Raw genomic sequence first — 17,310 nt, 5'->3', positions numbered from 1 at the left:
GATTGCTCACTCAAAGAAGAGCAAAATGTCAAAAACCCTATTCGGCACAAATTGGAAAAGAGAAATAGTGGATATCCTCACACTCCTCAGACTGAAAGGAAAAGAGGAGATTTTGGAGTTCATCAAGCACCATTTCTTCCTAGTACAAGCAATATGTGCTAAGGATATGTAGATCGACTAGGCATAGATTATCTATGATGAGCTCGCCTGGTGGTTGAATTCGGCCAAAGGATTTAAGTAGTTTTACATGCCCTCATATCTAATCTATGCCTTGGCAACTCACCACTTGTGGCCCAGCCTCCCTAGAATCACGAACTATGATGAGTGCACCAAAGTATATGAATTTTACCCCCATTTTCAGTTGCAAAGAAGCTATGAGGAATAAATGGTTGTTAATGATGCCTTCACAATGAAGCTATGTTGGTAATTGCAAGGATGCCCTAAAGGGAGATGTTCACCAAAGGAAATTTCAGCCATAAGCTAATTCAGATGCTCATTCATCTAGTTTTTGAGTTTCTCCTATTTGCGAATAGAAGCTTACGATGGATTTCCTAAGAGGTTGCCAAGATATCCAGAAGACAAGGTGGTTCTAGTTGAACTGTGTTGACAAATCCTTTAGGTGAACACCATGTGTCCTAATTTGAGGAAATATGGTGAACAGATCAGATGCTCGAAATATGGTGAAGAGCTTTGAGGAAAAAATTAAATTTTTAGACTATGAGGTAATCATGCCTCAATATGATCCAGATAACTTTGTAAGGGATCACTTGAAGTTGGGATATGCCTATAGGAAAATTTTGAATGTTGAAGATTTCTAGTCCAGGTTTCTTAACGAGTACAAAACTCAAGAGAGGTTTTGGTTGCAATTAACCATTAATGAGATTAAAATATATAATGATTTTGTTGATGTATCTGACCTTGCAGATGATGGAGCATACATGCACCCCACATCCTACGAGAAGATCAAAGGCACCCCAATTTTGTCTACCCCACCTCCAGTCAAGAAGAATGTGCCAATCACTCCTACCTGTGAAGCTAGCTCTCTTCCGAACACTGGAAAAGTTAGGGAGAAGCAAGATAATAAGGGGAAAGAACAAGAAAAATTGGTGGCCAAGCCATCTTCCCCTGTTCAAGTCATCAATTTGGATGGTGAAATTAACCCCATGGATGGCCAAGAACAAGATGCATCTCACCAAGGGGATACCATAGCCCTTTCGGTAACTAAGGTCGTTGCCTTCCCTATTGCTTCTCAGAGCAAACCAACTCCCTTAATTCTGAGGAAGTTGTTCGATCCCACTACCTTGCATTCTCCTATCAATATGCTCTCTACAAAGTCATGGCTCGAAGAGACCATTGATAGGAAGAAGGGGAGATATGAGGAAGCAGCTCCATCGAAGGACTTGATCACACAAGTCACTTCCTCTTATTCATCCAAGAAGACGAAGAAGCAAAAGACAATTGTTGCACTAGCTACTGATTCAACAACTGACCATATGCTAGTAGAGATCTCTGAGCCACAAAAGGAAGGAAAAATTCATGAGCTTTCAAAAGATAATTTCCAGATCAAAATGGTAGATCTTGGAATCCTAGTTCATGACTCCATGGTGAACATGTAGAAGTCTACCAATAAGAAAATTGAAGATAAGCTAAAAGAGTTTAGAGAAGAAAAGGAAATATTGAAGGCCTCGAGCGGAGAAATAGTGGAGTACATAAGGTCTGCACTCAGGAGCATTTCTTTCAGTCAATTTGACCTGAATGCAAAGGAGAACAAAAATCTACTCCTAAAACTGCAACAAGAAAGGAAATTTAGGCAGGTTGGCTAAGTGTGGGTAGATTAGATAAAGACTTAAGGTCCCCCACTAGTTGAAAACTTGGGAAGCCTAGTGTTGGATGCTCACAAGCTCAGGGAAGTAGATTCAAACCATTAGACAATGATACAAAAGGTAGCAGAAAAGTTGATAGAGCAGTTGGCACTTCTACAAGAAGTAATTGACATGAAGACAAATGTGGCAATTACTCACATGATTCTGAAGATGGGCAAGGAGTCATTTTTTCACTGGAAACAATCCTTGGAATTTGTTATAGAAAGCTCTACGAGGTCAGAAAATGAGCTCAAGGATGTACATGACCTAGTGCAAAAAGTTATTGAGAAGTTCTTTCAATACTTGAAGATATTGCACGCAAGGTCCTTTGTGTCCACTAATGGAAAGCTCGTGGATATTAAGAGAATGAAATCAAAGTTCTTGGCATTTTTTGATGAAGTCATTGACCCACTCAATTTTTGAGTGTCCAAGATCCAGGAACTCTTAGCAGTAGATGCAATCGTAAGGAGAGAATCAGAGAAATTCCAATCAAGGGTGGCCAAAATAGATGATATCGAAGAACTAGACAAAGTAATTAATGCCATGAAAGCCTATAGAGCCAAATCAGTTACTCCTAAGAAGACATGACCTTCTCATGCTTTTCCAAACATCTATCATTCTTCCCCTTCTCCTTCTTTTTGTAGCCATTTATGGCATTTTGTCAGTCTTTATAACGAACAATGATTTAAGTTTGTTCTATTTTTAGTTTATTATGTTTAGAGATGCTCTGTGAAGCAATCATCCAGTGTAACCGGCCATTTTAAGAAGGCCTATAAATGTAACCTTTTAAGATGTTAATAAGATCGACAAAATTTACTTTGGACAAACCCTTGTAGTTGGGACTACTGTGTATGATTCTGAATCCATTTCAAGTTTTGTTGTTCACTAAGTTTCAGTATAGTGTATGGAATGAATGTGCTAATGTTGAAGATTGAATGAATGTGAATAAACTTGGTTTTGTTTCCTTTGTTCAGTAGATTGTATGTCTTATTTCTTCAGCATAAGCATCTATTTTGTTCTCTGTGATGTACATCATAGTGTGTGTGGTTAATATAGTTTGTTCTATAAGGAAGTTGGAAACTGGTGTGTGGAGTAGCTGAGAGATAGAAAATCCGGGTATTGTCAAAACATCAACAAATTGTTTAATCCAGGAATTAATTATTTCGTCATCTCTTCCTTTTTTCCTATTGTTGTAGTTGGTTATGCATGTTTTCATTCATTGCATTTTAGGTCAAAATAGATTGTATATTGTGAGTTAGTCCCCCTTTAAATTACCTAAGTTTTTTTAAGTGTTGAACAACTTGGTATTTGCCTCTTCTTCTCTCTGGTTAAGAGCATACCCCCAAAACCCAAAAAACAAAATTCATTGGATATCTTGCATTCAAAAGGGAGTTGTACCTTTCAATTCAGGGTTCTTTGATAGATAACTATATTAACCCATTCTATTGTTAACATCTTTTGTCATCCATAGGCCATTGGGAAAGTTACGAGTCAAGGTATAAACCAAAAAGATAAGGAGACAAATTGTTAACCAACAAACGGTGAGCCTTCCTTTCAAGTGCCCTTGCGATTCCCTAACCAATTTCATGGTAAATGTTTCATTTACCCTCCTAAAATATGCATACTAGTTTGTACTTGTAGACTAGGATAAAAATCGTATACTTGGATATTCTCATCAAATTCTTGGGTATGATTTCATCCCAGCCAATGTTCAGTGCATGGTAGGGCATAGACCAAGTATGAAGACATAGAAGAATTTGTTCAAGGGAAACATAGTGATCAATTGGTGTATCTAGTCACTATTTATCCTTGACCGATCTAAATAACATAAGCCAACAAGTCAGTTGAATTAAGAAAACATTCATTCATCGAAATTCAGCAGATCTTAATCGCCTTTGGTTATGTGAAGGAGCACTATGATATTTGTGATCTCTCCCATAACAAAAGAATGATCAAAATTATTTGGCAACTCAAAATGATATTTCTTCAATTGTGAAAACTTGTGTTTGAAAATTCATTTATATATGTTGATTCCAAGAAACTCTAAGAGTGGGTGAATCAGTACACGCACTTTTGCTAAACGTGCAATGTTAGTCTATTAATCTTTTCTACACATTGTATTGTTGGAATAATCAAGACTAGCTAGGTTACTGAGAGGGGAGGGGTGAATCAATAACCTCAAAAAAACTAAATTAATTCAGCACTTAATCCATTCATCATTGATTCATCTAATATAATGCATGCATGAGAAAAGATAAACATTCATAACACATGAACGTAGAATTTTGGTGACCCAAGAACTTTCCAAATAGAAAGTAAAACTAGGGTGGGGATGATACCACAAAAATTCACTACTGTAGTATAAAGTTAGCCTATTAAGGCTTACATTGACCACTTCTGATGATTTTCCCTATTAAGAGCAATTTGGACTGCTAGATCCACCTTGTTAGAGGTTTTACAAACATACAATGAAGTATGCACTCTGTTGAGAGATTTAGAGAAAGACTGTTAAGTCTACCTTGTTAAAGGATTTAGAAAGTTGATTCACCTGTTAGGATGAAATAGTGGATCTAACTTACAACTTGATTGCTAATTAGATCCTTGAAGTACAGATCACCTCTTGTGATTGATATAACCTTACTGCTCCTTGTAGACCTTGTTGAATACTCTGCTTTGTTGCTGATTCGCATTCACTCTTCTCAAAATATTACATATCCATTCCTTGATACACCCATGCATTTATTGTAAATGATACAATACATTACATATATACCATTCTAATATTTACAATTACAAGGTCGGCTAAAACACAAGTAAACAAAATATTACTGAGTCGACCAAATAGTAGAAACTCGAGTTCTGTAAGCTGACTTGGTGAAATTATGATACTCGGCATCAACTATATTACTCAGCATCGTCATGCACTCAGTAGAAGTAGAAGCTCAGTCCATACTAATCACATAGCGTAGCTTCAAACTCGGTAACCATTGGAGACTCGATAGTATATAGTGTCACTCGGTAGATACTAAATCCTTTGTTTACCTTGCTTTCACTTGGTAAACACTACACATCCATCACTTGGTAGACACTGGCTTCACATCACACAAACTAATGACTCAGTAGACACTGTGAAGCTTAGTGACCACTATATGCTCGATAAAAATTGCTAGATTGCACACTCACTTGGTAGCTTCAAGAATGCTCAATGTGAACTGCTTAACTAATGAATTTTTTTGGCAACCACTGAATGCTCGATATAAACTATAGATTGAGTGATGAGCTTAGTACCATACAAAATTGAATAAGTATTGTCACTAATGACAAATATAACATAATGCCAACAATCTCCCCTTTGGCATTAGTGACAAAAATACTTAGAAGCCAAGACTTATGTACACTGACATACTGATTTTTTATTTTTCAAAATTTATCTCTGTAAAGTTGTTGTATATACATTTTTCACATATCTCCCCCATACTTATGACATAATAAATACATTGTCTTTCATCCTGATTATTCTGAACAAATATCAAACTATTCTCTCCCTTATTGTCTCCACATATCTCTTACCATCTCTTACTCCCCCTTTTTGACAATAATGCGAAAGAGTTACGCAATATATTCAAATAGAGACATAAAAATTTGAGAGAAACTCGGAGTGTACCTTAAGAATAAGAGCTAATGTCTTATCCCAATTGTCTTGCAAAATTTTGCAGGTGGAGAGTGCCACTTGAACTTCTGCTAAAATTTTAATCATATGATCTACAATAGAAAAATTGTTATCCTGGACCATTGTTTTTTAATATACAACATGTTTCTACATTGAGTCCATAACTAGAAGGATCATGTTTTGTATATCTATCAATGTGGACCTAATCCTAGCTTCCTCTCTTAGCAATTATGCCTGAATATCTAACAAAAATCTCACCTTGATGTGATGTGTTGAGCTTGAACTAGGGTCAAGCTGCAACCTTTGAGTGTTGGCCTTGATATCAATATCAATCCTATTCAATTTCTCCTTTATCTCCTTGGTATACTCGGTAACATCACAAAGTTTGCCAAAAAAAGATGTTACATTGGAAAAAGAATGTTCAAGATTAGTCAAAATTGAGGATAGTTCTACCTGGTTTATGGCAATGTGCTGAGCAATCTGCTCAAGCACCTTATTATCAAACTTTTTCTCTGCCTTCTCTGTTAGCTTTTCTTGGCCAGATGTATCCTCATTGAACTTATTGACTACTTCTTCCAACTATAGCAAAATGTGTTGAGATGAATCTACATCAACAGGTATAGCTTTTGTTATTATATTATTTGCATTCTCAATTATTCTAAACTCTCTATCTCTTTTAGCTCTGAGTTGTTTCTGCCTTGCCTTTTGTTCCAAAAGCTGACTAACCAGTCTCATTTCATCAACTGTAGCAGCATCTAGATCCAACTTGGGAATTACAATTTCCCTGTCCAAATCAATATCTTCATCAATTTCCTTACCAGTAAGTAGAAGTTTTAGGGGTTTCCTTGGTTCTACTTCTGACCTTACTTCCTTGGACTTAGGAATAGAAACAATTGTAGGGATAGTTGGGCTTGTAGTAAAAACTTGAATAGGACCAACTAAAGGAAAACTGAAAGAAGTGCTAACTGAATCCAAAATTGATGTGCTACCCAAAATTGAAGTAACAATAGGTGGAGCACAAACTGGAGTACTTACAACAGAAGAACTAACTGGAACAAAAATTGGTGCTAACAAAGCTGTAGTAGTCAAGATTGTAGAACATGATGGTAAATTTACTGTACATGTTGCTGATGAAGATGACAAAATTGTAGAACTGGATGCTTCACATACTGCTGATGTTGTTGACTCGGAAGCTAATGAAGAGGGTTGTAGCTTGGTAGATGAAGTGGTAGACACTTCCATTATTGATACTTGGAGCTGAGACGTAGCAAATAGTGACTGAACAGATGATGTGTCTGTTGTAGATGTGATCACATTTGCTGAAGCTGTCTCCAACCCTATTGATGTAGTAGTCTTTGGTGGAGAGTGAAGAAGGGAGGCTATAACTTGTGTTGTTATTTTCATTGGATCACTTTCTTCATCTCCTTTCTTATCTTCCTCATCAGCTTCTTCCTCTTTCTCTTCATCATCATTCTTTAATGCCTGATAGTCTTCAACATCAAAACTGACACATGGAATGTTACCTTCTTCATCATTGTCACTGTCACCATCATCATCCTTGATCTCTACTAGATCTTCACTAGGCTTGTGCAGATGATAGATGTTTTCCCACATAGATGTGGCATCCTTGAACATGTGTTCAATTTCTTTTACCAAAATCAGACAAGTATGAAATCTCATCATCATTTTCTCTTCATTCTTTTTCATTGCTTCCTTAACCTCTGCATTTGAAAGATTTGGTAGCAATTTTCTCAAGGATTCCTCAAATATGTCTTTAGTTGTCTGTTCAACTAATTGCCACCTAGCCTTGACTTTGTCTAATAAGACTGCAGGGATTTGTGAAGAAAACTGATCAGGAAAGAATTTCCATCTTCTTAGCTTGTCCATGATCAGATCTTCAACTTCCTTTTGTTCTGTTGGAGTCCTGGATTCATACTTGAGTACTTTGAAGTTATTGATTCCAGCACCTACTCTTAATTGATTGAGGCTTTCTTGAAATCTGGGAGGAGGCTTAACAAGCACAACTTCACTATCTCCTTTCCTTTTAGATCTCCTTGTGAATACAGTTGTGGAGGTCTTGGGTGGCTTGGTAATGATTACCCTTCCTTTCTTTTTCACTACCTCTTCCTCTATCTCAGATTCCTGCTCTTCTTCTTCTTCAGATTCTTCTACATCCTCTCCTTTTCCCTCGATAAGCATGAGAGGGGCACTTGAGGTTATCAATTTGGCTACCTCCCTCTTTCCTTTGCTTATAGCCTGGGGTAGCTTGATTTCAAGCTCAATTCTAGCTTTGGCTTCTTCATAAGTTCCAAAAATAGGTTGCTTAGGATCTACTGGCTCATTCACCACTGCTTCAATGATATCTTTTTGTTTCATCAATGTTGATCTCATATGGAAGAGGTTTCACCCATGCAATTCTAGGCCTGACTGCCTGAATATACACCCTATCACAATTAACCATCAAATATACATCATCTTTATAGTCTTCAACTAGCTTGGGTGGAATCATGAACCTGTTGTTCATCTTCTCTTTGAAAACTTCAAAGTAATTATCCATGATGCTATCAAAGTTTTCACCCATTTGTGTAATAAATTCATTAATTTGGTATAAAATTGGGGTATTTTTCCTCCATACAACTGAACCTTTTGATGGGAAAAACTTTTGAACATAAAATAAAAGACATGTTAACAAAGAACTAAATTTGCAGGGGTTTTTCTTTGATGTCCTAATGCTGTCCATATTTTTATTCAATTGTTTCAACAATAACTCTGACAAATCAAATTCCAAATTCTTCTTTACAACCTTGAATGCCAAATCAACTACCTCACAAGGCACACTATTCAAATGACTGGAGCTATAAATCTTGTGAGCAATGACGTGAATACCAAACCTCAATTCAACGTCAAATATTGTGCTAATCTTCAGACCTCCACCATCCCACTCGGTTAGGGTTTTCTTTCGAAGCTCTTCTCGACCTAGGGTTTTGGTAGTTTTGGCTTTGCTTAGCATAGGGAGACCTGTGATCTTATGAATCATTTTCTTGGTGATCAATACAAGTTTTTCTAGCCATAATTGATCATTGTGCACATGACTAAGAATATACCTAAACCACTTAACTTGAAAGCTCCTTGGCATATGCAGAATATGGGTTAACCCTTTTGTCTCTAAATGCTTATGCTTGGGTTTCAAAGAACCATCAGCACACATTTCTCCTAGGTCACTATCCATCTCTAGGGTTCCAATTTCTTGAACAGAACACTTAAAATGAGTGTGAATATTGTTAATTAAAAGTACCTTTGGATGAATTTGTGATTGAGCTCCATTAGGGTCAAGTGACTCTGCAACAGCTGGAACTAACTTGAAATTTGACACTTTCCATTCCACACCTTTTACCAACATCTCATATCCTCTTTTTGCCTTGCTGCTGTTGTTGCTTTTGGATGTCATGGCTGCTCGGTAAATGAGAGGAATTTTTTGAACAAATTCTTTCCTACAAATTTTCTCGAAATTGCTTGGATGTACCTTGAATCACTTTGCTCTGTGTATTCTGAAGTCATGGTGAAAAATGTACTCGAATTCTACCCTTTTTGATGAAAAATTCTCCATTAATGCTTGGTACCATAATGACGTAGTGTGTGACAGACTATCATCCACTCACTTGCTCGGTAGAAGCTTGTGACTCGGCAATCGAACAAAACTTTATTACTCCCGACCTAGCTCGGTTGAGTCTATGATCAACCTTGCTCGATGAATGCTAATTTCTTGTGATCCTTTTGTATCTGAAATACTAATTTGGATCTTCTACTTTCTTTCATTTGGAACTGCTCAAGATTTGACTTGAAGATACAGTTCCAGTTCTTCCTTTGAGAATCTAATTGGAAATGGTGGAGTCACCCACTTCTTGAGACATGACCATCATTTGAACTTTTTTGCTCAGTAGATTTGGGAATCCACTGCTGTCTCATCTGCTTCCTGATGTTATCAGCTTTAGCTTTCTTTTCATCTTCAACCTTTCCTATGTTCATGCAGTTCTTAGCTATATGACCAAGTTCAGTGCATGTATAACATCTTACTGTTGTATCCTTCTTTCTCAAGTGATGCCTTGCATAGTTTATGCCAATGTGTCCATATTCTCCACAATAGTGACATCTACACCAAGTATTGTAGTCCCAACCAAATATTGCCTTTACAAATTATTCAACTGGATTGAATGGTTTAGATCTACATTCAGATGCCTTGTGACCTTGCTTCTTACATTTGTGACATTTACCTTCAAATTTTGGTTTCTCCTTGCAGTCGTTAGCTTTATGACCATGCTGACTGCAATTGTAACATTTTCCATTGAATTTTGTCTTTCCATTGCTCCAAAATTTGTTTGATGTATGATCTAACTTACCACAATGATTGCAAGTAGGCCTTTGATTCCTTAGGGCACCTTGTTTGGAAGATTCACCTTCTTCTTTGTATCCAAGTCCTACTTTACCTTTTTGCCTATAAAGATTCTACTCACTTTTCTGATTCAATTGATCTATGTCTGCTTGTGATTTCATCATCATTTCATTGAAATATTTTTCAAAAATTAGATTAGCTTTCAATCTTTCATTGATTTGTCTTTTAGTGATTAAATCATTCCTTAAACTTTCATTTTCAGATCTTAGACTCATGATTTCCTCATTTGCATTGGAGAGCTGATTGATAAGACTTTCTTATTGAAGTGATTGATTTTGAGTTTCATTATTTCTTGTCTCCAAGTCTTCACTTGCCTTATTCCTTTGTTCCAAGATTTCACACATTCTTATTGACTGAATTTCACGTTCTCTTTTCAATTTTCTTACCTCTTCTTATAGAGAGTCATTATTTTCTAGGAGTTCTTTGTTTGCCTCATTTGTTTCATCTAAATTTTTTGAGGGGAAAAAGGCTTCAATCTTTTCTTCAACATACTAGTGGTCATTCATTTGTTTTACAAGTTCTTTCTTTTTCAAGATTGAGAAAGATGCTATTTTGCTTCTTAGAGTTGAGCTATGGTCATGTATAGATCTAGCTTCTCATTGTCAATAGCTTTATCAAGTCTGAATATCTCCATTGTCCTTGATCTTTGCTCAAGCTGTCAGACTTTATCTTGAGAACCACAAAGCTCTAATACTAATTGTTGGAAATAATCAAGACTAGCTAGGTTACTGAGAGGGGAGGGGTGAATCAGTAACCTCAAAAACTTTAAATTAATTCAGAACTTAATCCATTCATCATTAATTCATCTAATCTACTGCATGCATGAGAAAAGATAAACATTCATAACACATGAACACAAAATTTTGGTGACCCAGAAACCTTTCAAATAGAAAGTAAAACTAGGGTGGGGATGATACCCACAAACTTGACTACTGTAGTATAAAGTTGGCCTGTTAAGGCTTACATTGACCACTTCTGATGATCTTCCATGTTAAGAGCAATTTGGACTGCTAGATCCACCTTGTTAGAGGTTTTACAAACATACAATGAAGTATGCACTCTGTTGAGAGATTTAGAGAAAGACTATTAAGTCTACCTTGTTAAAGGATTTAGAAAATTGATTCACCTATTAGGATGAAACAGTGGATCTTACAACTTGATTTTTGATTAGATCCTTGAAGTACAGATCACCTCTTGTGATTGATATAACCTTACTGCTCCTTGTAGACCTTGCTGAATACTCTACTCTACTGTTGATTTGCATTCACTCTTCTCAAAATATTACATATCCATTCCTTGATACACCCATGCATGTATTGCAAATGATACAATACATTACATATATACCATTCTAATATTTACAATTACAAGGTCGGCTAAAACACAAGTAAACAAAATATTACTGAGTCGGCCAAATAGTAGAAACTCGGGTTCTGTAAGCTGACTTGGTGAACTTCTGATACTCAGCATCCACTGCATTACTCAGCATCGTCATGCACTCGGTAGAAGTAGAAGCTTGGCCCATACTAATCACATAACGTAGCTTCGAACTTGGTAGCCATTGGAGACTCGGTAGATATAGTGTCACTCGGTAAATACTGAATCTTTTGTTTACCTTGCTTTCACTCGATAAACACTACACATCCATCACTCGGTAGACATTGGCTTCACATCACACAGACTGATGACTCAGTAGACACTATGAAGCTGGGTGACCACTATCTGCTCGGTAAAAACTATTGGACTGTACACTCACTCGGTAGCTTCAGGAATGCTCAGTGTGAACTGCTTAACTAATGAACTTGCTTGGCAACCACTAAATGCTCGGTATAAACTGTAGACTAAGCAATGATCTTAGTAACCATATAGAATTAAATAAGTGTTTCCACTAATGAAAAATATAACATAATGCCAACATGTATCACTACTACTTTAACTATCAATGAAATGATAAATGTTATGCAGTAAAACCATGTAATGTTCCACACAAAAGCATACATCAATGACACTGATATTTTTACGTGGAAACTCCTAGGGTGAGGTTAAATACCACAATGGGAGTAATTTACCCACTTAAGCTTTCCTTGCAAGAAAAAATGGTGTCATGTTAAAGGCTTACAATTGTTCCTTTTGAGAACGCATCCTATTAGGAATGCTAGCAACCTTTTAGGATTAAAATGGCTTATTAAAGCTACCTCACTAAAGGATTTAGATCTCTTTTTGAGATACACTTGGTTAGAGGATTTTAAAGACTTTTTACAAGTCTTCTATGTTAAAGGCTTACAGTAGATGCTATGGTTAGAAATAAAACTAATGTAGTGATCTAAATATATGGCACACCTTGCCTAGTAGACCCTTTGTTAAGTTACCTCAAAGATGCTCTAATCTTCCTCATGCACTTTTAGCTTGTGTAAGATTCCTCCTGCTCTCTACCTTTGTTCTTCTTTTCCTTTTAGCACTTGTTGTAGCTTTATGTTCACAATTATCTTCCTCAAATGGATTCTCTAGCTTACTCAATCATGGAGACATCACACTGTTGCTTGATGGGGACACAACCCAAGAACAGAATGGAACCAACAGAAAGGGAAAATTATATTAACTGAGAAAATAAGCTAGTACAAATAGTACAGAGAAAATAAACTTCAAAACATGCCCTAAGGGCTTATAATAGCATAAATCTGGAGAATATTTCTCCTTTTAGCACCTCCTCTCAAACTCCACTCCGAACTCTGATGAAGGGCCAAACCACCCGTACCAACTCACAACCAAAAATGCAACAATATGGAGATAGAGAGATGACAAAATTGCTTCATAAAGCATCCATTAATACTTGAAATTCATTAGAAGAGATTACATTTGAAGAGCTTACAATTCAAGAACTTCTATTTCTCCAACTTCCATTAGAAGAGCTTCCATTTCTCGAACTCCCTTACAAATGATAATAGGCCTTTCTTAAATAGGCACTTACCACCCAAGGCACGATTTATCCACAACCTTCTACAATATCTACAACCTTCTAGAATTTCCACCTAAATACAACTAAGCACCACTATGTGGCCCAATTAGAAAATTACATTTCTTTTGTGGATCACAACAAATATTAAATGCATGATGCCACCTACACACCTCAATTAATGGAATAACAACTATTTTTATTATTTTTCTATGCATGATGCCACCTACACACCTCAATTAATGGAATGACAACTATTTTTATTATTTTTCTATGCATGATGCCACCTACACACCTCAATTAATGGAATGACAACTATTTTTATTATTTTTCTATGCATGATGCCACCTACATACCTCAATTAATGGAATAACAACTATTTTTATTATTTTTCTATTTACGCCACCTATGCATCTTGAAAATAGAAATTCCTCTTTTCTCCTTTTTCCCTTATTTTATTTTTAAATTATTTTTCCTTCTATTTTTTGTCACTTTCTCTCTCCTCCACAATTTTTTTTTTTTTTTTTTTTTTTTCCTCTAATAATTTAATTTTCCCATGCAAGATGCTCCTGCATCAGACTGCCTTGGTAGATAGAAAAGTGTGTCCCACACTTTGATGTCAAAAGAAAGATATAGAACCATTTTCATCTTCACCACAAACTTCCACCTCAATAGGGACAAGAAAACCAACATGCAAATCTTCCACTTTTTTTTTTTCTGCTGATGCATGATGCTCCTGCATTCGACTCCCATGGTAGAAAAAAAAAAAATTGTGAATATGGAGTCACAAAATGAAGTAGCCATTGTTGACATGATTTTTTTCCCTTCCTCCAACACATAGCTGGAACAAGTATCCGATGCTGAAATTTCTCCTTTGCAATGAACTCTATCCAAGCATAAATCTCATCCTCATTCAATCTTGTTGAATTAATCACACCTGTAATCAATCCAGCAACACCATACCAATCTTCCTTTGCATACCACACATGACTAACAAGATCCTCATGCAAAAAATCATCAATATATTTTAAACTCAAAAGACAACATCCCATGATTCATAAGAATTTACCTGTTTGACATCTTCATCTTTGCTTGCCTCTTTTATGTCATCAACAATGTATGTAACTACTCCACTTGCTTGATCTCCAACTAAGGCACTATACTTCTCCTCCATTGCTGCAATCTTCAAATCATCTTGATCTACTTCAGGTTCGTAAGTCTTGTCATCTTTATGCTCTTCCTCTTCTCGTTCATCTTCTTCAACATCTTTCTTTTCCACATCCAAGGAATTATCAACATCTCTTTTCTGGTGACATGCTCTTTGTTTCTGCAACTCAGCTTCTAATTCATTCACTTGCTTCTGCAAATCAACTAGCAATGATTGTTGATTTCTTGCTCTAAATTTCTCAAGTCGAGGAATCCTCAGAATCCATCCAATCACAAAAGTCATCTTCTTCTTTCTCTTCTCCATAATCAAGTCTTTAGAAGACAAATCTCATGCAACACAAGAACCTTGTGCAAACTGCCTCATAGTCGGCGATCTATCTACACAATCAAGAACTTCTTGACAAACTTCAACCAACTCAAGGTCCTGGTGTAAACTGCCTCACGTTCGGCGATCTGTCCGCACTCTCAGGAACTCCTGCTCTGATACCACTGATGAAGGGCCAAACCACCCGTACCAACTCACAACCAAAAATGCAACAATATGGAGATAGAGAGATGACAAAATTGCTTCATAAAGTATCCACTAATACTTGAAATTCATTAGAAGAGATTACATTTGAAGAGCTTACAATTCAAGAACTTCTATTTCTCCAACTTCAATTAGAAGAGCTTCCATTTCTCGAACTCCCTTACAAATGATAACAGGCCTTTCTTAAATAGGTACTTACCACCCAAGGCATGATTTATCCACAACATTCTAGAATCTCCACAACCTTCTACAATATCTACAACCTTCTAGAATTTCCACCTAAATACAACTAAGCACCACTATGTGGCCCAATTAGAAAATTACATTTCTTTTGTGGATCACAACAAATATTAAATGCATGATGCCACCTACACACCTCAATTAATGGAATAACAACTATTTTTATTATTTTTATATGCATGATGCCACCTACACACCTCAATTAATGGAATGACAACTATTTTTATTATTTTTCTATGCATGATGCCACCTACACACCTCAATTAATGGAATGACAACTATTTTTATTATTTTTCTATGCATGATGCCACCTACATACCTCAATTAATGGAATAACAACTATTTTTATTATTTTTCTATTTACGCCACCTATGCATCTTGAAAATAGAAATTTCTCTTTTCTCCTTTTTCCCTTATTTTATTTTTAAATTATTTTTCCTTCTATTTTCGTCACTTTCTCTCTCCTCCACAAATTTTTTTTTTTTTTTCTAATAATTTAATTTTCCCTTGCAAGATGCTCCTGCATCACTTGACTCTTCTATTCTATATTGTGAACTTCTTCACTTTCTCACTCTATCATGAACAACTACTCCTATCTCTCTCTTCTTTTTGAGTGTCAAGTGATTCTTTTAAATCACTCCATCTAGTTGCGGATGCAAACCCTGAAGTTATCCCACTCAAACTGCAATTTGAAATTTGAACTCCATAGCGAGCATAGTCATAGGAACCTGTTACTACCTATATGTAGATGCCTAAGCTTATTGTACACTACGAAAGTGCACTACTCTAAACCCTTCTATCCAAGGTATTCTATAGATTGGGATGCTTGAATGGTGGCCTAGAGCTCCCTATCCATTAAGTGCACAGGTGTGTGCATAAGCATAGAAATGGCTCTCAGCTAAGCCTTAGAGATGTAACCCTTGCTAGTAAACCATGAAACGGGAGATTCTTTAGACAAGAGCAGGAGTGCTATTTCAAAGAACTCTCAAACATGCAATGCAAGAAATGAAGCTATGCTAAAATGAGATGGACAATGCAACTATGCTAACAATATGATAGTGTTACCAAGCCATTCTAATTAAACTAGGTGATCTAAGCTATTGCAAAATAAAACTACATTATTGCAAATGAATTATGCTAACATTAATATGCAAAGATTGAGACAAGAAGCAAGAAGTTCTCCACAAATGCCTCAAGAAACTTGTTAGTAAACCTATAGCATAACATTAGCTCAAAAATGGGATCCTTAGAGAAGGAGAGAGCTCTCCATTTTAAAGATGTACGGATGATAGAGATCAAGATCAAGAAATTGATGGTCATGGGTGGGGGTTGACTTTTGGCATAATCCATGTGTAAGAGCGAGCCAACCAATGAAAAGGAGTTGACTTTTCATGTGAGACAAAAGCCTTTTCTTTTAATTTGTAAATAGGAAAAAAACTTTATGTGGGCACATTGAGTGGGTTAGGAGAATGGGGTCTTTTGTTTAATTAAAAGGGGGACACATGTTCTTTTAATCAAATATGGACTTAGGATATTCTAGTAAAACTATAGGTTAAAATCAAATAAATTAATTTTTAGAAATTTGGATTTAATCAAATAAGGACTATGGACTTAGTTCTTTATTTGTGTCATGTCTACCGATCGTTGCTTGTCTGTGCCACCAATATTTTAACTTATGCCCTATTTAACCATAGTAGAGACAAGTGGGTTTATTTGGTGACATGTCTTTCTTTCTTTCTTTTTGTCCATTGTGGTCTTTGAATCTTTTGCCTTTGAGGATTCTCCTTTTTCAGTTGTATGGATTCCTTGGAATCCTGAACTAGTTGAAGGAGTTGTTTCTCCTTGAGTATCTATTAGTTTCTCTTCCTTTGAGTTGTTTTCCTTTGTTTTGCTACCTCTATCACACATTTCTTTCACCGCTTAGAGTTCAACTATCAACTATCTAATTTGCTCCTCCATTTGTCTGGCTTCCTTTGTTAGAGCACTCAATTGTTTTGTTTTCTCATGATCATACTCCTATAGTATGTTATTTTCTTGCACTATATATATGTGCTCTTCTTCCATGAGAGCTATCTCATCTTTTTTTCTTTTAGCAAATCTTTAGCTCGCTTTCTAACTTCTTGAGCTAGTTGTAGCTCTTCATATGCTTGGCCTCTTGCGAGGATAGCATTCCCTTTTTCATCCATAGCTTCACCTAATCTTATTACAGAGAGTTCTTTCTCCTTCTTTAGGAATTTTACCTTTTTCCTTACCTTATCATTTTCATCCATGAGTTCTGTTATAGCTTCTTCTGATTCTTCAGAACAACTTTGTTCTTCAAACTTCTCTATTAGCTCTTGACTTTCTCCCAGTTTTCTCATCAACTTCTTTTGCTTGGCTAGAGATTCTCTTAGTCTTTCGTTGAGGTCTTTGGTGGTGTCTAGTGCTTCTTACAGTCAT

Source organism: Cupressus sempervirens, chromosome 5, assembly GCF_028749045.1.
Source record: "Cupressus sempervirens isolate cs-2001-9-10 chromosome 5, ASM2874904v1, whole genome shotgun sequence".
Classification (NCBI taxonomy): domain Eukaryota; kingdom Viridiplantae; phylum Streptophyta; class Pinopsida; order Cupressales; family Cupressaceae; genus Cupressus; species Cupressus sempervirens.
The sequence above is the reverse complement of the archived record's forward strand: the minus strand, read 5'-3'. Positions refer to the sequence as shown.